The sequence below is a fragment of the Nothobranchius furzeri genome, chromosome 6 (assembly GCF_043380555.1).
Source record: "Nothobranchius furzeri strain GRZ-AD chromosome 6, NfurGRZ-RIMD1, whole genome shotgun sequence".
Lineage (NCBI taxonomy): Eukaryota > Metazoa > Chordata > Actinopteri > Cyprinodontiformes > Nothobranchiidae > Nothobranchius > Nothobranchius furzeri.
Window position 1 is genome coordinate 69423256 of NC_091746.1, and position 20523 is coordinate 69443778.

The following is a 20523-nucleotide window of genomic DNA, read 5'->3' on the forward strand; positions in this document are numbered from 1 at the left end:
TACAGCTGTTAGTGATGCATCTGAAACAAGCAGAGGCGTCTTTTAACTTTTTCAGTTTTAACAAAGTCAGTAAACCTAAATGTAATCATTGAATCACAAATAATAACCAGAGTCCAGACAGCATAGTCTTTTTAAGTCATAAGATGGAGCAGACTGCAGCAAAGTGGATCGCCGTCACCCCTCTTGAAGAACTTCATTCATTAGTATTTTTCAACAGCAGACAGGGATGACACGCCCATATTGGTAACAGGTTCATTCAAGGCCAACTACCGATGGATGGCAGGAAGCTGCATCAAAGGTCACGCTTCCTAAAATGTTGTCTTCTCCTGACAAACCTAAAAGTTTCCCTATTCCATTTCATTTATCAACCAGCAAAGACTTAGACTGTATTCATGTAGGATTTCTAGGTGCAGCCAAGGTGTGGAGGGCATCCGTTTTGATGGCCTGAGGATCAGGTCTCTGCTTTTTGCAGATGATGTGGTCCTGTTGGCTTCATCAGAACATGATCTTCAGCTTTCGCTGGAGCGGTTCGCAGCCGAGTGTGAAGCAGCTGGAATGAGAATCAGCTCCTCTAAATCTGAGGCCATTGTCTTGATTCGGAAAAGGGTAGAATGCCATTTCCGGGTCAGGGATGAGGTCCTGCCCCAAGTGGAGGAGTTTAAGTATCTCGGGGTCTTGTTCATGAGTGAGGGAAAGCTGGAGCGTGAGGTCAATAGGTGGATTGGTGCTGCATCTGCAGTGATGCGGGCGTTGTACCGGTCTGTCGTGGTGAAGAGAGAGCTGAGTCAGAAGGCAAAGCTCGATTTACCGGTCAATCTACGTTCCTACCCTGGCGGGAGTGGTTGCCCCTGGGTCCCGGGCTCGGCCGGCTGGGGGGGGGGGGGGGGGGGGGGGGGGCTGCGGGCGGGCCTGTGGGCTTGCCGCTGATATCTCCCGGGACTCTGCCGACTGCTGGTTGTGGCCCCCCGGGGCGATCCTCTGTGCCTCTCGAGGGGGGCGGGGGCCTTTCTGGTCACAGTCTCCTTGGGGTTCCTGTGTTCTGGGGCAGCACCTGGATCTCTGGGACTTGGAGCTCCCTCCGTCTCCTGCACATCTTTAGGGGGCAGATCTGTGGTCCCTCACACTCTCTGTTGGACGCTCCTATAGAGAAACCTTACATAAACAAGCACGTGTACACACACAGGTGCTCACATGGTGCTCTCAAAAGTATGGGCTTGGGCACGTTCAACACATGTCTTAAGGCTGTTGTTGGCACTAAATGCACTATTATTATCGTGTGATTGTTCAGTTAAACAATGTTGATTTTAAATTTCATCATCAGGCTGATGCAGTGATAGCTTGCTTCTGATGTATTGTTGTGTGTCCCATTTTTTTCTATTCTTTCTCTTTCTGCAGGTCTAGAAGCAGATTCTTGTTCATTATTGTTTATTTTTGTGGACCCCCCCCCCCCCCCACACACACACACCCTTTTGTCTTTTCCTTTCTCTTTCACCTCTGTCTCCGTGTCTGGTCAGAATTAAAAAGCATTCAAAAACAATAACAATAAAGTTTTAAGTATCAGGCGTGACATTAAAAGCAGAAGCTTTGATGCTCCACCTGAGAGTAAATCTGTAAGGCTTGTCACCAGCATTCAGACATCAATTCTGCTTGCTTCGCAGCCAGACAGGACACAGGGGGAAAACAAAAGAAGAAAAAAAGAACGTGATCTTCAGCTTTCGCTGGAGCGGTTCGCAGCCGAGTGTGAAGCAGCTGGGATGAGAATCAGCTCCTCTAAATCTGAGACCATGGTCTTGATTCGGAAAAGGGAAGAATGCCTTCTCCGGGTCAGGGATGAGGTCCTGCCCCAAGTGGAGGAGTTTAAGTATCTCGGGGTCTTGTTCATGTGTGAGGGACAACTGAAGGGTGAGGTCGATAGGTGGATTGGTGCTGCGTCTGCAGTGATGCGGGCGTTGTACCGGTCTGTCGTGGTGAAGAGAGAGCTGAGTCAGAAGGCGAAGCTCTCGATTTACCGGTCAATCTACGTTCCTACCCTCACCTATGGTCACGAGCTTTGGGTAGTGACTGAAAGAACGAGATAGCGGATACAAGCGGCCGAAATGAGTTTTCTCCGAAGAGTGGCTGGGCTCTCCCTTAGAGATAGGGTGAGAAGCTCGGTCATTCTGGAGGGGCTCGGAGTAGATCCGCTGCTACTCCACATCGAGAGGAGCCAGTTGAGGTGGCTCGGGCATCTGGTCAGGATGCCCCCTGGACGCCTCCCTGGTGAGGTTTTCTGGCCACATCCGGAGACCTAAAGGTAGACCCAGGACACGGTGGAGGGACTATGTCTCTCACCTGGCCAGGGAACGCCTTGGGATTCCCCCCAGAGGAGCTGGCCCAAGTGGCTGGGGAGAGGGAAGTCTGGGCCTCTTGTCTTAGGCTACTGCCCCGTGACCCGACTCCGGATAAGCGGATGAAAATGGATGGATGGACAAATAATTTATTACATGTCCACCTCAGTGGACAGCGTGCATTCTGAACATGAAACATGTTGGCTTGACTTACTGAAGTCCAAAAGGAGGGGCTCAAATGCAATAAAGTCTTCAGCAGCTGTGCTTAATAGCAAAAATAAATGAATAACAATTTTGACTACCTGTCCACTGTAGTGACCATTATGCATCAAAGGGTTAATGACAATAAAAACAAGTCTAATTTCTTCTAAAACAAACATTCTGAACTCACTGGTTAAAACCTGCTGCCATTTTTACATGATACCTAAATATAAAACCTAAAAACATCCAAACTCTCAACATGAAAGGGAAAAAAGCAATTTTCATTCATTTAATTTTTATTTATTTAACCTTCATTTATCCAAATGAGTGGATTGAGAACTTGTTCTCGTTTATCACGATGATCTGGCCCAGAGGCAGCAGCACATAGTTAGCTTTACACCGAAGAACACAGATAAGATAAGCCATACAAGATACAATTATATAAACAGTCAGACATAAAGACCTAAAAACAAAGGACTGTGTGTGTGTGTGTGTGTGTGTGTGTGTGTGTGTGTGTGTGTGTGTGTGTGTGTGTGTGTGTGTGTGTGTGTGTGTGTGTGTGTGTGTGTGTGTGTGTGTGTGTGTGTGTGTGTGTGTGTCTGCTCTGTCTTCTCCATCCCCAGTGAGTCGTGGAGGATGGCTGCTTATACTGAGCCAGGATTCTCTGGAGGTTTCTTCCTGTTAAAAGGGAGTTTTCCTCTCCACTCTCGCTGCATGCTTGCTTAGTATGAGGATTGCTGTATAGTCACTGACACTAGTCAGTGACTCGATGCAATTTACTGGTTTCCTTATATGGGACACATTATTTCTGATTGGCTTAATGAACTATGAATTGGAATGTTTATTATGTGAAGTGCCTTGAGACGACTCTTGTCGTGATTTGGCGCTATATAAATAAACTTGAATTGAATTGAATTGACTGTTCTCATACATAATAAGTACGAGCAATCACAACAGACTAAACCAGTCTTTAATACTCAGAAGCAGGAACATTGATCAGAAACTATTGATCACCATGAATTATTGAAGGTAGACGATGAATGTAGGTAGTGAGCTGCAGCTCATTCCTGTCGTTGAAGAAGAAAGAAGAAAATATAATTTCTGTAGCGCCTCTCAAGATAAAAATCACGAGGCGCTTAAAGAAGCAGGAAGCAGCAAACTGGAATGAGGAGCGGCCAGTCAGTCATTTTTTTCTGTAGAAAATATTGATGTTTCACAAGATAGAGCTCCAAATGCTCCTGGTTAAAATCTGTCTGGATTCAGAACCAGGTCCTTCCAGGACCAGTGGGACATTAGAATATGATGCATCTTAAATGACAAGTTTATGTTAAAGTGTAAACTGATCGACCTTAGGGGAAACTGTCACCACAGAAAGACGCCTGTGTTCTCCATGTTCTGGTTCTTTAGGGTCAAAACAGAACCGTCTAAGCTGAGGGTTTACTTTGGCCGTCAGATTAAGCTTTCTGGAGGAAACCCTCATTGGGTCTTTTGACCTTTTACACCTGTTAGGCTGCAGAGTTAACAGCACTTAAAACGAAAGGGGAGAGTCCGTTCAGGGCGCCAGTGAGTTTTCTGGGATAGTAACGGACCCGCATTGTTCCGCGCTTTGAATGAGCGTCTACAAGACCATGAGAACCCTTCCACATGAAAGGCGTCGTCTGTACACCACGGAAATTCTGCTGACACCAAATCACAAAAAGAGAGCAGGGGGAAATGGTCTGGAGCCCACGGTGCGCTCCCCGGGTTATCCTGAAGGAGCGTGACCTTTGTTACACTGTTAGGATTGAAGACAAAAGACGGGACTTTGCTCGCCCGCTTACCAGCACGCACACGCGCTTTGTCCCCATGAACTTCAGTTTCCAGGCCCAGAAGTGACAGACTCCAGGTTGCCCTCTGGTTCGGTTCTGCTCCACTTGCCCGTTTCCTTTTACCTCTCGTAGACATTCGTCTGGGTGAGAACCAGTGAAACCAGTCTCTCGTTTTCTCTCACACTTACTTCTATATTTCTCTCCATCTGAAAGAGTTTTGTCATGTTAAGCCAGAAGCAAAGACAACTGTTTATTTTACGAACTATCTATGGAAAACGCGTATTTCTGGAGGAGGCGTGAGGCGGCTTGAGGATGTATTTAAACCGGAGAAATCAAGCTCATGGACTGGTTCTAGTTTGGAGGAGGAATGAAAAGGAACCAGAGAACTGATTGTTTTGGTGAGCTGAGCCTTAAGGCCTCTGGTCTGCATTCATGAAGCTCCTCTGGGGCGTTTGGTCACATGAAAATAAAAATACATTTCCCGAAGACATGCAGAAACAAATGTGAATAAGAACAAAGTTTTTATTAAAATGATGAGCAACTAATGGGCCATTCCCATCTGTACCGGGTCGGCCCGGGCCGGGTAGCCCCAGTCGGCCCCAGCCTGGCCCGGTTGATTCCACACATCCTTGCCTTAAGCCCATGTGGGCTGATTCTACCCACCAATCAGAGGCTTGCTCTAATGGAAGGTGTGAATTTGCTGTCAGCAGTGGGTGTGTTGGCCCTGGTCGGCCTGAAGCAGACCCCCTCGAGAAGAGGGCTGAGAATGAGCCTCGGTTGGCCCGGAAAAATACCAGGCCACCCAGATATGTAAACAACCTACGCTACCCGGCCCGGGCCGACCCGGTACAGATGGGAATGGCCCATTAGGGTGTCCCAAACTGGGCGATTCAGGGGCGGCGAGACCTGGTCAGTAAGCAGAATCGGGGTTAGTTGGAGGTTTGGTAGATTGATGGTGGAGGAGGAGGAGTGGAGGTCTTACTGGGCAGCTTGAGGAGACTGCATGTGAAGGGGTTGTCAGGTCTGAGCTGGCGGGGTCCAAGTGGCAAGAGGGGTTCCAGGGAGGGTGGATGGGTGGTGGTGAGCGTGACTACGTGGAGGGAGATGCAGGCTGGTGAGAGGTCCAAGAGTAGAAGAAGAAGAAGAAAGTATCATTTCTACAGTGCCTCTCAAGATAAAAATCAGCGAGGCGCTGAGCATGGCTGGAGGTGAGAAGATGAGCAGGATCTGAAAAAAACAAGGAGCAAATGTCAGGTGGGGTTAACGGGTGAAGACTGTTACATCCCTGTATGACTGGTGTCAGAGCTTGGTCTGCATTGCACACAGTAAGTTGGGCCCAATTTTGGTGACACTTGGACTCAGTCAAGGTGGCGCTTTGTCACTGATCCTGTTCATAACTTTCATAGACAGAATTTCTAGGAGCAGCCATGGTGTTGAGGGAATCTGTTTTGGTGGCCTGAGGATCAGATCTCTGACTTTTGAAGATGATGTGGTCCCGTTGGCTTCATCAGATGGTGATTTTCACTGAAGACTGTGATCTTTTGCTGGAGCTGTTCACAGCCGAGAGCGAAGCAGCTGAGATGAGAACCAGCTCTTCTAAAACCAAGACCATGATTTTCACTTGGAAAAGGGTAGAATGGCCTTTTCTGGGTCACGGATGAGGTCCTGCCTTAAGTGGAGGAGTTTAAGTATCTTGGGGTCTTGTTCACAATTGAAGGAAAGATGGAGCGTGAGACTGATAGGTGGATTGGTGCTGCTTCTACATTGATGTGGCTGGTGGATCTACGTTCCTACCCTCACCTTTGGTCATGAGCTTTGGATAGCTCCTCCACATAGAGAGGAGCCAGTTGAGGTGGCTCGGGCAACTGGTTAGGATGTGTTCTTTACTCCTCGGCTGGCCAGGGCACCTCGGGTTTCCCCTGGAGGAGCTGGCCCAAGTACCTGGGGAGAGAGAAGTCTGGACCTGCCTGCTTAGGCTTCTGCCTCCGTGACCCGACCCTGGAGAAGTGGACGGGGAGGGATGGATGGGCAAAAATGTAAAGGAATTAGTTATGGTTCAAACGTTTTACATGTGACAGATACAGACCTAAAATATTTTTTCCATTATTTTACTTATTTACCCAATCACCGACTTAAATTGAATGAACAAAATAAGTCTGCAGGAATTTTGCGAGCAAGCTGAAAGGAGTTAATCGGGATTATTTGTTATGAAACAACACAAAAGGTCTCGGCGTTTGTGTTGTTGGAAACAACGTGACTGAATGGACTTTGTTTTCATATGAGGAGAGAAACTATTGTCTGATTTTAACTTTTGTCACATTCCACAAAAGTTTTTTTTTTTTTACTTTCCTTTTTCCACATTTCTGTCAAACTCTGGAAGTCTGAGTTGATAAGTCGTAAGGTGAGTTTAAATCATTATTTCTGCAGCACAAAAGCTCTAAACTCCAGTAGTTTCCCTCATGAGGAGTTCTAAGGGACTTGGACATCTCAGGCTTTTTGCAGCAATCTGTTAATTTCTGATTCTGATTTCCAGGAAACTTTTTGGTCAAAACAAAGTAGATTTGATCTGTGTGGAACTCTCAGAGGCTGTTTTGCTCGGGTGAAGCACGCCGCTGTAAAATAAAACCGGAGACAAAGCTGGGCAGAGATAACCGAGAGGTGTGGTCTTACTCTTTGATGTTCTGCTTTGGCTCCTGCTTTATCAGCACAGAGATGTGAGAAGTTCTGACCTTATCACAGCACCTCTTCCTTCTCCTACACCGCCTACACTGCTCCTGAGATAGCAACACACACACACACACACACACACACACACACACACACACACACACACACACACACACACACAAAGCAGATCAGAGAAAATCCTCCAGAACAGCTCGATACGTCGGCCAGCGACACTCTTTGAAAATGCTGGACTCCAGCCGGTGTGCGTGGGAGGGTCCAGACTGCTGATATCAACAAAGCACAAAGCGTCAATGGGGGGACAGCCCCCCCCCCCCCCCCCCCCGGCATCGACGGGAGGTATAAGACGATGGATTTTGGTCTGATTAATTTAGAGGCCAAACTTGCCGCACACAGGCTCTGAGAGTTGGACATTTACTGGAATTCATGTTTTATTGACTCCAATGAGCCAAATGTCAAAAGTTGGGCTGGCTGAACCAGTCCTGAGTGGACCTGGTCTGAAGTCTTTTTCAGGTCAGGTCAAAGTGGACAAAGTCAAAGTTCCAGCTGTGTTCATGAACCTATTTTAAAATGATGATGTTGATGCTTTCTATAAAAAGTAAGTTGTTTTACATCCACAAGCGGCTCAAGAAGCAGCAGCAGCTCTTCATACAGCCTTCATATCCTGGAGGATCTTTTCCATAGGGCTGCTCGATTATGGCAAAAATGATACTCTTGGTTATTGTGACTGAAATTCACAACATGCCCTATAGGTTATAAATTGTAAGTCGCTTTGGATAAAAGTGTCTGTCAAATAAATCAACATAAACATAAATTGAGATCTCGATTGTTGAAGACGATTTTTAAATTTATGTTGATTTTTACAATTTATTCATGCATTTTGTCCTAAAGTTGCACAGGACACAATCAGGACAAAAATAAATAAGTGAACGAAATAAACAAGATAATTACATAATGAACTCTGGATTCCCAAAGGCCAACACACTTGCTCATAGTTCATGACCCAAAGGGCTGAGGTTGAACTTCTTTAAGCCAAACACAAATACCCACAAATACCCAACCAATATCTTACAAATACTGACAGCAATAATTATAAAATGCATTTTTAATATTAAATAAACCTAAAAACATCTATGTTGTAGTGAACTTCCACAAAATGTTGCATATTAATTATTTAGTCCTGTCCAGCGGTGCTGCAGGGGGCGTGTGTACCAGCAACATGTCACTCAGAGAGATGAAATCAGGGAGAGGAACTTATTTCTAAACTATTTATTTAGTGTTAATGTAATTATTGTCCCAGGCTCAGTGATCAGAGGGGAACCACAACCCCCCAATCTGGTCTAACAGCAATGCAAAAGCAAGCTGTGTGTGTGTGTGTGCGTGCGTGCGTGTGTGTGTGTGTGTGTGTGTGTGTGTGTGTGTGTGTGTGTGTGTGTGTGTGTGTGTGTGTGTGTGTGTGTGTGTGTCTTCTCGATCCCCAGTGTCATGGAGGATGGCTGTTTATACTGAGCCAGGATCATCTGGAGGTTTTTTCCTGTTAAAAGGGAGTTTTCCTCTCCACTGTCGCTATATGCTTGCTTAGTATGAGGATTGCTGTAAAGACACTGACACTAGTCAGTGACTTGATGCAACCTGCTGGGTTCCTTGTATAGGAAACTTTTATCTGATTGGCTTAATGAACTGTCCGGGATTGGAATGTTTATCATGTGAAGTGCCTTGAGACGACTTGTCGTGATTCGGCGCTTTATAAATAAAATTGAATTGAAATTGAATTGAAAGTTGAGGTGGCTCAGGCATCTGGTCAGGATGCCGTCATTACTCCTCGGCTGGCCAGGGCACCTTGGGATTCCCCTGGAGGAGCTGGCTCGAGTAGCTGAGGAGACGGAAGAAAATAGTTGGATGGATGGAAGCTGACTTACTTTTTCTCATAGAACAGGGTTAGATGGTCAGATTTAAGCTTTTAAAAGTAATTTAACAATTCAAACTACCATTAAGAAATATTTTTCAAATGCAGCATTTTGTGTTTTAGATGCACATAAAAAACTGTGAAACTTTTAAGTTGTGTTTAATTTTAACAAAGTGCTGGAAATCCTTTTATTTAGCAGCTCAATGAACATTTTAGTACCCATTCATTAAAGCCTGAACTGAGTTTAACTGAAATCCTAAAATTTGAAGATGTTGTGGAAAAATTATTCTGAGTTTTATCAAACTATTTCATAAGCTTCAGACATTTTATGTGTCAGGCTTTTATTGTGAAGTTTTAAAGGACTTCCTTGGTGGACGCTGCTGCAGAAGTAGCTTAAATAGCTCCTCATGATTATTTCGACACGCACTCCTATTTAATGTCTCCTCCTACATGATGCTGATGCTCCTTTTTGCACCAGGAGGGCCCCGATTAATCTCCTCTTCCAAGGAGTCCAGGTCAAGGTCCAAGTGAATCTCGCTGCTGGTATAATATCATAAGGACCTGCGATGTAAGTAGCAGCATTTTGTGTTAAGTAGCAACACATGTTTAATTCTCTGGTTTAGGTAAATCCATCCTAAAGAATCCATCAGGAAGCAGATAAACAGGACAAAGTCTTGATTTGGTTTCATCCTTACTGAGGGGGTTTGGGACATCCAGCAGCTTCTGTGTCAGGTCTAAGTGAATCATGGGTCAGAGACATTACTGGGTCGTGGCTCAGTTGTAATGAAACAGGATGCCTGTTTATTGAGTTGTGCACCCACCCCCCACCCCACCCCCACCCCCCAGTCATATAACAGCAGCATTGATTGAGCTCGAATCTTCTCTCAGATCTCTGGTAATTGGTAAGGAAATCAAACCTCTGGCTATTTTGTTAACCGGATGGTCTCTCTGACCACTAATCTTCCCTCAACCTCTGGCTCCTGGCACTGAAGGAGAGGAAGGATATACATTAAGAACCAAAGTCGTAAAAAATAAGTATGTGTCTGCTGGAGCTGGAGAGCAGCTGTAGGGTCCACCTGTGAGGCTACATCCCGTTATCTGAAGACATTGTGTAAGCGATGGTATCTTTTTACAATGATCTTAACGGTTATGGGGGAAAATGATGGCACACATGATGACAGTGCTCTTTCCACGAGGTGCTAATGGTGATCACATGCCATGGCTGAAGTCAGAAGGCGAGCTGCTAATAGCAGTGATGAGCCAGAGCGATGGTGGGGGGTAGGAGGGTGTATTAAACAGATTAAAGATGGAAGTAAAAGATGGGCATTTGGGAGGATGAAGATGGTAATGGCCGTGTAAACCAAGCAGAGGGGAAGGGTTAAGATGGCAGGTCCAGTCCTGCTCAGCTCTCCATCTCCACAGGGGCTCGATGAGAAATGATAATGCCTATCATTCAGTGGAAGGGAGTATATTTATCCAGCATTCCTCCCTGAGACGCTCATTTAAGCTGCATCCATCCCCTCTTCTGCTCTTTTGAATCTTTCATTTTCTATTTTCTCCCTTTTGTCTTTTCTCTTTTATGTGTCCCATTTTTCTGCGAAAGTCCTTTGGCTCAGGAAGCTTTGAGCAAAGGGTTCTCTGCTCCTGAAGCTTTGTAGGGATAATACTTCATTTTAATGATGTATGATTGAAGGAAATCTAGGGAAACAAATGCCAGCATAGATCAACAAGGACGCTACTGTAAGCCAAACCAGTTTAAAAATATACATTATACCATAAAAATAGGAACAAAAGTAGACCCAGTACAGTTATGGTAAATTTAAATATAGCTTTCTTTTAATTCTTAAGCTTTTTTAGAGATGCACCATCTAACATCAGGTGAATAGAAGAAGCATTCCAATACAGGTCAGGTTATTAAGCCAATCAGTCAAAAGTTTCCTATATAAGGAACCCAGCAGGTTGCATCAAGTCACTGACTAGTGTCAGAGTCTTTACAGCAGTCCTCATACTAAGCAAGCATACAGCGACAGTGGAGAGGAAAACTCCCTTTTAACAGGAAGAAACCTCCAGAGGATCCTGGCTCAGTATAAGCAGCCATCCACCATGACTCACTGGGGATCGAGAAGACAGAGCAGACACACACGCACACACACACACACGTTATCAGGAAAGGGAGAATGTGTAAGTGGTTAGCAGCAGTGAGCTAGCCGATGGCCCCCTCCATGAGGCTACCACAGCTCAGCAGAACATCATTGTAGCTTCTTCTGGGGAGAAAAGCACTTAGAGAAAAAATAAAGTTCAAATAATTAAAAATGTTTTAAGGCAGGTCTTGAAAGTAGACAAGGTGTTTGCCTTACGGACTCAAGCTGGGAGTTGGTTCCACAGGAGAGGAGCCTGATAGCTAAAAGATCTGCCTCCCATCCTACAATAACCGTGAGGTTACATTTTCACACCGTGACAACCCTAGTCGCAGGTAAATAAAACCTTTCTGGGTTTTAAAAAAGAGCTAAAAGATGGAATTAGAATTTCAACACAGCAAGAACACACCAAAGATGGATGGATGGCGTACAACCTGGGAACATTTCTAGTAACCATGCATGTTCGCAATATAATCTGCCTGCAATCCATACCTTCCATCCAGACATTAGGAAAGGGAATGCGAAACAGAGCAGGCTTCCTTTTGTTGGAGCTGGAGTGAGCGACACACACTGCACCCGCAGGCCCCTTAGCCACTACAAAATGACAAACTGTGGGCAGGCTGTGTGCTGCACACACACGCAGCATGTCCTGATTGCTGTGAGACTGGGAGAGGGTATGTGTGTGTTGCAGGGCCCACCTGCTATCATTGTGACAGGGGTAGCACAAGATGTCTGGGACAATTACTAAAATAACTGATGGGACCTGTAAATAAATAGTTTAGAAATAAGTTAGAAAAAAAAGTTTCTCACGCTGATAAATAATAGTTCATCTCTCTGTGTGACATGTTGCTACTGTACACTGCCCTACTGCACCGCTGAAGAGGACTAAGAAATTATTACGCAACATTTTGTAGAAGTTCACTACAACTCAACTTTATTTATAAAACACGGAATACCACTCAGGTTCTCGCTCTAATTTTGTCGGTATAGCGTGTAATTTTGCGGCATCCACTCGCTACGCTCTTCCGTTTTTTGGGCCTCTCAGTCGAGGGGGGGCCTACGGGTAGTAGCGCTAATTTTGGCTAATTAAATAGCCTCAGGCATCCTTGGTGTAATTCTGATTAAAAACAGAATTAACATCCGGTATTCTCGTCAGGAAAACGACCGTTATGCGGCGTTAGTGTGCCCGATTGATCAGACCATATTAGCGAGCAGCTAAATGCTAAGTAGGGATTAGTTTCCTGGCCTAGCACAAGCTTACAACAGTGACAAAACCGCACAAACAAATGTAGCAGAATCACTCAAGACATGAAAACACACACCCATGAATGTATTTATCTTAAAATATCAACAAATAGTTAATTACCTGCAGTTTAGCTCAAATGAAGCTTTCAAATAGACATATAGACTTTGAATGACAAGGGAGAGCTGCGTCCCCTGGTGGTGAGTAACGAGATCGCCCTCGTTTTTCACCCAGACACAGAAAATAGATTTTTGATGTTAATTAATGATTCAAAAACCATCGAAGTGTACGATTTTAATTAATCTGGCTGGTAACGCCAATTATGTAATGTTAGATCAATAGTATGTTTGGTTAAGTAAATAGCTTCAAGAGCTATTTATATTATTAACACTACTTGTGACCAATAAGCTGTGATACTCTATTTAACTAGAATATCGCCTGCTTGGTCTTATTGTTTTAATCAGAAGATTCTAGGATTATTTTATTCATTAAGGGATCGTACACACTTCGTTTGATTAAAGAAACAGTCAGGTTTATAAAATTTAAGAATTTACTTTACAAACAATTAAGACTTGTCAAATTGGTTAAACTATTATACTGTGAGTGGATGCAAACTAAAGGATTGTGTCTGGAACTTAGGTGTGAATATAATGTATTCAGAGTCTCTATCACAGAAATCTGAGTTAAGGATGGAAATAATTTGGTTTGCAAATAAGCTAGAAAATTGTTATTCTCAAAACCACATACAGACGCCATCTCGCTGTGTTCTACCTCACCCGTTCTGGAGACCCCCGTTTGGACCCGAGATGTCAAGGAGCCGACGACCCAACTGCACTTGGTTCGTAGAGAAACCTCGATGTGACCAAATCAGTCCTGAGATGTCTCCGGGTTACAACGATAGATGAAACCGAGCGTCTTGAAAATAACTCTGAAGGAGTTTGCGTCAGCTTTATACTGCAGATTCTTTCTTGTTGTTATCAGCTTTGCAGGTGCGAAAAAGGTTTAAAAAGAGTTAGACGACATGTCAAACTCCTTGTTGGTTAAAGAGGTGCTAAAGATGGCCAGTCTGAAGCTCGCTCTAGAACCCTCGAACTCAGGGGCGGATTTAGGACGGAATCAGCCACACCTTGGCTCATGTGTTTATGTAGAAGATCATCAGGGGGTCTTTAGTTCCCTCTTCGGGGGGAAACTCCCACTGGGTTTAAATCTGGGACTCTCCACCATTTGACCTTAGAACCGAAGAAGCCTCTCGGATGAGAGGTGAAACGTCTTCAAGCAACTCAAAGAAGTCCAGACGCTTTTCTTTCAAAGCTCCTTAGACTACAATGACCTGGACGACTGAGAACCTTCACAGACATTCTGTCGCAGTACTTTTGGTCTAAAAAACGCCCTTATGTCCATCTTTACATTTACGTTTCAGGCAGAGAGTGTAGAAGAAGCCGGCTGCTGAAGGGCTTCTTCTTCAGTGGTGGAGGCTCAGGTAGGCTGTATACAAACTATTGCCAGCTGCTCCCTCTCTGTTGGACTTTGGTACTGCATGTTACTTCCACGTTTTAGATCCGGGGCTTGAGCCCAAGTAGCCGGGCCTAACGCCACCCCTGCTCGAACTATTGAACTGTTCGAACTGAGGGAAAAACCAGAGCTGGCTAGTTTTAATGGATTGATGTTATGATTGAATAGCCATCCACAGGTTGACAAGTTTGAAGATATTACCAAGCATCGCAGAGACACACCCTCATTGATGTGGAGACTCTGAATCTGGGCAAAAGCTTAACTATGTGTCATGCGTTAACTTAACTTTGTCTTTGTGTGAGTGTGAATGGTGATGACCTCATACAGTAAACATACTAAGCATATATCATTAATTACAGATCAATGAACATTTCATTGTATATAATTATAACATCTTCTTTCTTCTGGGAATAAAGGATTTCATTTAAAAGAGTTTATCTGTGAAGGACCTTGGAGGACACACACACACACACACATCTCTCAGAGCTGCAGTCCAGTTGGTGTGAGGAAGGCAGGCTCTGATTAAAGGGACTACGTGCAGACTTCCAGACTCCTGTGAGGGGAAAATATTGTAGTTTGTGTCATAGCCATGTTAAGTTGACCTGGCTGTAGATCTTGACCTGTGGGATCTCAAAATCAGGCCATTTCGTGACGTTACATTGGATTTGTCCTGATTCGGTAGCAGCTGCTTGAGGTGAGCTTGCTTCGTTGCTGAGGCCCGTCTCCAAGCTGTGTCGGCTTTACTGACCTTATTTAGCCTGGGTTTGGTTGGTGAGTTCTTTCTCTAACAATCAGACATGCTGGATAAAAGAAGGATGTGAAACAGTTTCAATATTTTTTCTCCTGGCTGCCAGTATGACATGTTTCTGTTAGCAGTCACTCATGAATCACTGGATGGATTTAATTTAAACCCTCAAAGTCTTTGGATACACAACTGATTGATGAAATAGTCTGATTACTGTTAACACCAAAATATTTTCTGAAAAGTTCTCCTCGACTTCGGCTTCTGCGTGGGTTAGGGTTATCTACATCGCCTCTTTTGATTGGGATCTCAAGGTGTTCCCAGCGCTTCTCAGAGACATGATCTCTCCGGCGTGTCCCCCATTGGACCCCAGAGTTTACACCCAGGAGGCATCCCTGCCTCAGGATTCCAGGACTCTAGAAGGCGCTGTATCAAATACAGGCCATTTACCATTTATTACGTGTATGGAGGGAGGGGTTTGGGTTGAAACGTTGGCCAACCAAGGGCTTCTTGTCTGTCTTCACCAAAACGGACAGCTTCAGCATCCTCAACATTGCAGACGCTGGCCTAATCCTCCTGTCCACCTCCTCCTGAGGCAGGACCTCTCCATGCAGACCTGGAGAGGACAATCCATTCTTTTCCAGTTGGGATCCTCATTCTCGTATTAAGACGGGGACATCCTTAAAGTTGAGTTCGTCTTTGGTTAAAATTACAACAAAATAGAATACTTTCTCAAAACGGTTAGCTCTTTAAAGCTAAATAATTGTTAAGATGAAGCGAAAATGAATCAGCACGTACACGTTCACATGCACCTCTCCCCTGCGTTGACGATCCGCATCAGTTGGACATTATTTCATATGCACTGAAATTTGTCTGTTGGAGGTCACTGATGACGGGGCCATTACTGAGCCGAGTATGTGGAGGCGCCGACACTGGAATGCTTCAGCGGTTGTGAATATAAAATACAGCCTGCAAACCTGAGACGGGTCCCTCTGGAGGAGGACCACCTAAATCAGAGCCGAGGCCCTCTGCAGGCGGTCTGTCTGTGATAGCTCCTGGTTTGCAGGCTGATGGACGAGACTCTGACAGATGGCGGGGGGGCCTGTGGGGGCAGATTGAATGAACCAGGTGGTGCGGTGCTGGCATGCAGGGCACTCGCAGGCTGCTTCTATGTTTAGTTCCTACATGATGTTACATGTGCTGCTGTGGGGTGGGGGCCTACTGATCTTATTAATACATGTGAAAGTGGCAAACAAAAAAAAGTAGTTGTAAATATCATCCCTAATGACTTTGGAGAAGAATGCTTGTCTAGCCTTATTTAATTCAGAGTTGTAAGTGTGCAGCTGCATTCTGAAGGTTTCATAGTGATCTGGTAGGTTACTTTTTCCGAGATGACACTCAGCTTTCCTGCATTTTCTTTTCTGATCTGTAACTGATTTAGTGAACCTCCTTGGAGGTTTTTGTTTGCTAGTGACAAATTTGACCTTTTTGGATGCAACCGTGTCAAGGACTTCAAGAGTTTTGAGGTTGAAGTGATTTAAAAGTGAATCGGCGCAGCTGGTTGTCAGACTTGTTCACGTATTCATGCATTCTAGAAAAACTGCATCTGTGTGGTCACCCAGATACCTTTTTTGAGAACAACTGAGGTGTGATGTGTAGCAAGTGACATGGATGTCTCAGATAAAACACAGAAATGGTCAGACAGACCCACATCCTTAACAACAATGTTCGACAAATCCATATCTTTGATTATGATAGATTATGATAGAGAGTTCATCCCAGATTGTGGCTTTGATTATGGACATTTTGTTGAAGATCAAATGGTTCAAGCACCCCAAGGAATTGTTCTGCAGATTTGTCATTAGCATCATCCAACATGAATTTTAAAGCAAGCAAGGCTTATCAAGTTTTCTGGGGGAAACCCTGAAGGGTGTTTTAAGTCACAGTTGTGTTATACGAACCTGCTAAAGTGACCCAGTAAACATTCGGATGTTTGAGGTTGAGCGGGTTGTCCAGTAATCTGAAGGTTGCAGGTTCGATCCCTGCTCCAGACAGAGAATTCTGCTGTTGTGTCCTTGGGCAAGACACTTAACCCTCCTTGCCTGCTGCTGGTGGTCGGAGGGACCGGTGGCGCCTGTGCTCGGCAGCCTCACCTCTGTCAGTGTGCCCCAGGGCAGCAGTGGCTACATCGTAGCTCATCATCAGTGTGTGAATGTGTGTGAGAATGATGCACTGTAGTGTAAAGCGCTTCGGAGTCGTTACTAGAGCCCTGCACGGGCCTAAAACCTGAGCCCGTGTCCGGCCCGGCCCGAGGGGGTGGAGCCCCAGCCCAACCCGGTCCGAAAAGGTTTTCAGGTTTCTCTGGCCCGACCCGAGCCCGACTTTTTTTAACCAACTAAATGAAAACAAAGTGTGTCAATCCTGACCAATGTGTTAAAAGACGTGCAGGATCCGATCAATTTGTTTTTCCCTCATTTACCTTCACGAAGATAACGGCGCACTGGCTCTGGTGGTAATCAAGTTAAATTTGATCTCTTTCCAACAATTTTCACAAGAAAACAGAACAGTTAAAAGCAGGGCTTGTGTTGACCGGACAGTTCCCGTATTTGACCGTTTATTTTGACAGAGAAAGAATAGAAAGAATTACCCCGACGCATGCAGACGAACTGACATTTTATTCTACGCACATCGCAGATGTAGCTAAATCACCCAAGAAAAGATTCCCATCTGAACATCTGAGCTGGACACTATAATTTGGTTCTGTACCTTTCTCTTCAGCACAGCCGACAAAGGTTTATGATGGGTCATTCCTCCTGCATGCTCAGATCATTCCCTTCCCTTGCTTGAAAAATTGTTCCAAAATGAAAGTTGAACCCACATCTTTTTTTATCTGTGAATTCAATGCCGTTCTGCGAGTCTCAAATAAAAATGTGGGCATCTTACTGTAAAAAATATACCATTAATGTAAAAAAGAAACTCTAAATAAACTATGTTCACACTCAGAACTGAACCCAGGTCTTCTGCATGAGAGTCCGACGCCTTACTTGGTGTACTAAAGCGCCAGTGATGTCTTTTGTATCTGTAACTTGTATATCCTTGATGACAGCTGAAACAACGTTCAAAGAACGGTTCAGAGTGAAAATGGCTATTTTGTTGCTAATTTGCAGGAAATATCTGGAAGAAAGTTCTACAGAAAGTAGCTAAGGGTCCTCAGAAATGTAGCTAGGTTCATCACTAGTCGTTAGGAACAGCGACAAAGTGGCACTGCCTCTCTCTCTGCTGCTAAAGCTACGGACAGCAAATGCTACGGGCGATGCCTGAGCGTGAACGCGCATGAAGCAGCCTGCTCGACCCGAGCATCTCTCTTTTTCTGTGATTTTACAGAGAAACAGGCAATCACAGTAAAAATGCCAGGGCTCATTCTACAGGACCAGGGCATTGCAGGAGAATGTATGAAGAAGACATTTATTATTTCTATACATGTTTTGGCTGTCAGACTTCCATAATGCCCCTTTAATAACAGCAGCAAATAACTCTCTATTTGCTTGTTAAATTAGCACCAGCTCTCTGAACTTGTTCTTCTTATTTACACGGGAATGTCCTTTAGTTGTTGGAAATGACGACTGCACTTTCCAGAGGAAACAGCTGGGCGGCTGAAACTAAACGTGACTTCTGTGTCTGAACTTTCTCAGGGTGTGTGTGAACGTATACCTGCTGATGCACGCTAACCTTTTCATGATCATCAGAAACAAAAACAGAAAAAAGCTCTCCTCTCAGAGCTGGACCTCCAGCCAGGGAGTCTCTCCTTCTCGCTCAGCGATGGGAACTGAGAATGCTTTGGGCCCGAGCGACTCGTGAAGACATTGTATGTGAAACCGGGCCAAACAAATAAACCCAGGGAGGAGACCTCTGAGGTTACTACGGGACCTGAGGGACTTCTAAATCTCACCCGTTTCACCTCCTTCTTTCACTCTGACACCTCTGTTTCCCTTCTGCTTCTGTCGGCTGTCAGGGTTCTGAAGGGGTCCGTTTTCAGCCTTTTGTTTCAGAACCACAAACAATGTTCCTGTAATTTTAGCATCTCCCAGCAGAATGCTGATTACCGCCACACTTTGGTGTGTGTGTGTGTGTGTGTGTGTGTGTGTGTGTGTGTGTGTGTGTGTGTGTGTGTGTGTGTGTGTGAGCTTTGCTGGAAGCGGGTGATTAAGTCCAGACTTTGTGGGTTCCTCTGCTCAACCCCCCCCACCCCCCACCCCAGATTGCAGGGTTCATAGTCTTTTGGGTGGGCGGGGCCATGGATCCCTCGGGTGCAGTAAGGCTGTGAGGGGGGTCTGCGATCACCTTCAGGGTGAGAGGTCAGAGGGCTAGGAGTGGGGATGCACTAGCCAAGCATGCTTCAGGTGGGGACCTCTTGCAGAGCTCCACATCTGGCTTTCTGTCTCCATTGTGAACAAACATTTATTTCTTTAGAAGAAAATAAATCAGGTGTGTTTGCCAGTGCATAGCTTAATGAACTCATTTGACTTTTAGTGGATTTGGGACAGTAAGAGTGTAATGCACAATTATAATAATGCTAATTAATAATGGATGCTGACAAGTGATGTTTTATTATTGAAAGCTTTTTTTAATAAGACACGGGGACCAGAGAGTTGTTCCACATGGCTGAGCAGGCCAACAGAAGGCTTCAAATACATAGTTTCTTAGATGGTGCTGCGCAGTGGTTAGAGCTGTTGCCTTGCAGCGAGAAGGTCCTGAGTTCGCTTCCCGGCCTGGGATCTTTCTGCATGGAGTTTGCATGTTCTCCCTGTGCATGCGTGGGTTCTCTCCGGGTGCTCCGGCTTCCTCCCACAGTCCCAAAACATGACTGTTAGGTAGATTGGTCTGTCTGAATTGTCCTTAGGTGTGTGTGTGTGTGTGTGTGCATAATTGTTTGTCCTGTGTGTCTCTGTGTTGCCCTGCGATGGACTGGCTCTCTGTCCAGGGTGTATCCCGCCTGATTGCCCATTGACCGCTGGAGATAGGCACCTAACCCTCTCTAAGAGGAGACATGTTGGGTGTGCCCATTTGGTTTGAGCTAACCAGTGTGGCGTAAACTCATCAAGCTGTGCATTATTCCAATAGCAGCTAGCTTAAGGGCTAAGACTAGACGAAATAAAACGGTGGTTACGTATTGTAACCCCAGATTCTATGAGTCTAGTCGCAGCCCTTAAGCCAGTGGCCCCACTGGTTCTGTTAGGACCAAGAGCCATCGGAGGCGAACAGTGGAGTCGCTCCACTTATATACCCTCGGGGGTGCCCACCATTGGTGGGTGTACATATAAGCTCTTCATGATTGGCTGATGCTGAGATCACCCTTCCAATAGCAGCTTAAGGGCTGCGACTAGACTCATAGAATCTGGGGTTACAATACGTAACCAACGTTCTTTACACGACACCCGGTCTTCAGGTTAGTTCAGCAGACTTTTTTCAGGCACATCATTTATTTCTCTAAAACATTGTGAGTTCTGTGATGTTTTACGCTATGATGAGTTAAAAGTTAAAGGTAGTTATCTATCCATCACAACAATGAAATGAATCAGAGACCGAAACCTGAAGGAAGAGTCGTTTTCAGCTTCCGTCTCTCAGCAGCTCTGAATATGGATGACGGTGAGGTCGGGTCATCTCCCGGGCTCAGACATTGGCTCGATACCAACTCTCAGACTGAAGAATTGGCTGTCAGTAACCTCTGACCTCAGCTCAGAGTCTTGGGTGTTGGTTGAAATGGGCTGAGGGGGGGTAGGAAGAATCCCAAGTCATTGTCACACGGCATATCCACGCCAAAGGGATCTGTTACCGAGTGTTCTTCAGACCGCTGCAGCAGGTTCTGATAGGACATCTGTTCCTGAAGCCCAGATCCACGGAAACTCGTCCAAACTTTGTTTACAAACACAGCCGGTGTGGATTTCAGGGCTTTCAGCACAG

At 45.2% G+C, this 20523-nt stretch overlaps 1 protein-coding gene and 1 long non-coding RNA gene across 2 annotated transcripts in view; one reads left to right on the forward strand and one right to left on the reverse strand.

Moving 5' to 3' along the window:
- LOC107374959 (ephrin-A5b) overlaps window positions 1-20523 on the forward strand; it is a 97554-nt gene that overhangs the window by 40186 nt on the left and 36845 nt on the right. The window lies entirely within an intron of this gene.
- Window positions 6197-20523, reverse strand: part of LOC129154772 (uncharacterized) — a 33129-nt gene continuing 18802 nt past the window's right edge. The window contains exons 3-4 of the long non-coding RNA XR_011520898.1: window positions 7007-7110; window positions 6197-6334 (exon numbers count right to left, since the gene is read on the reverse strand). This is a non-coding gene — a long non-coding RNA (uncharacterized lncRNA). The remainder of the gene's footprint in view (window positions 6335-7006; window positions 7111-20523) is intronic.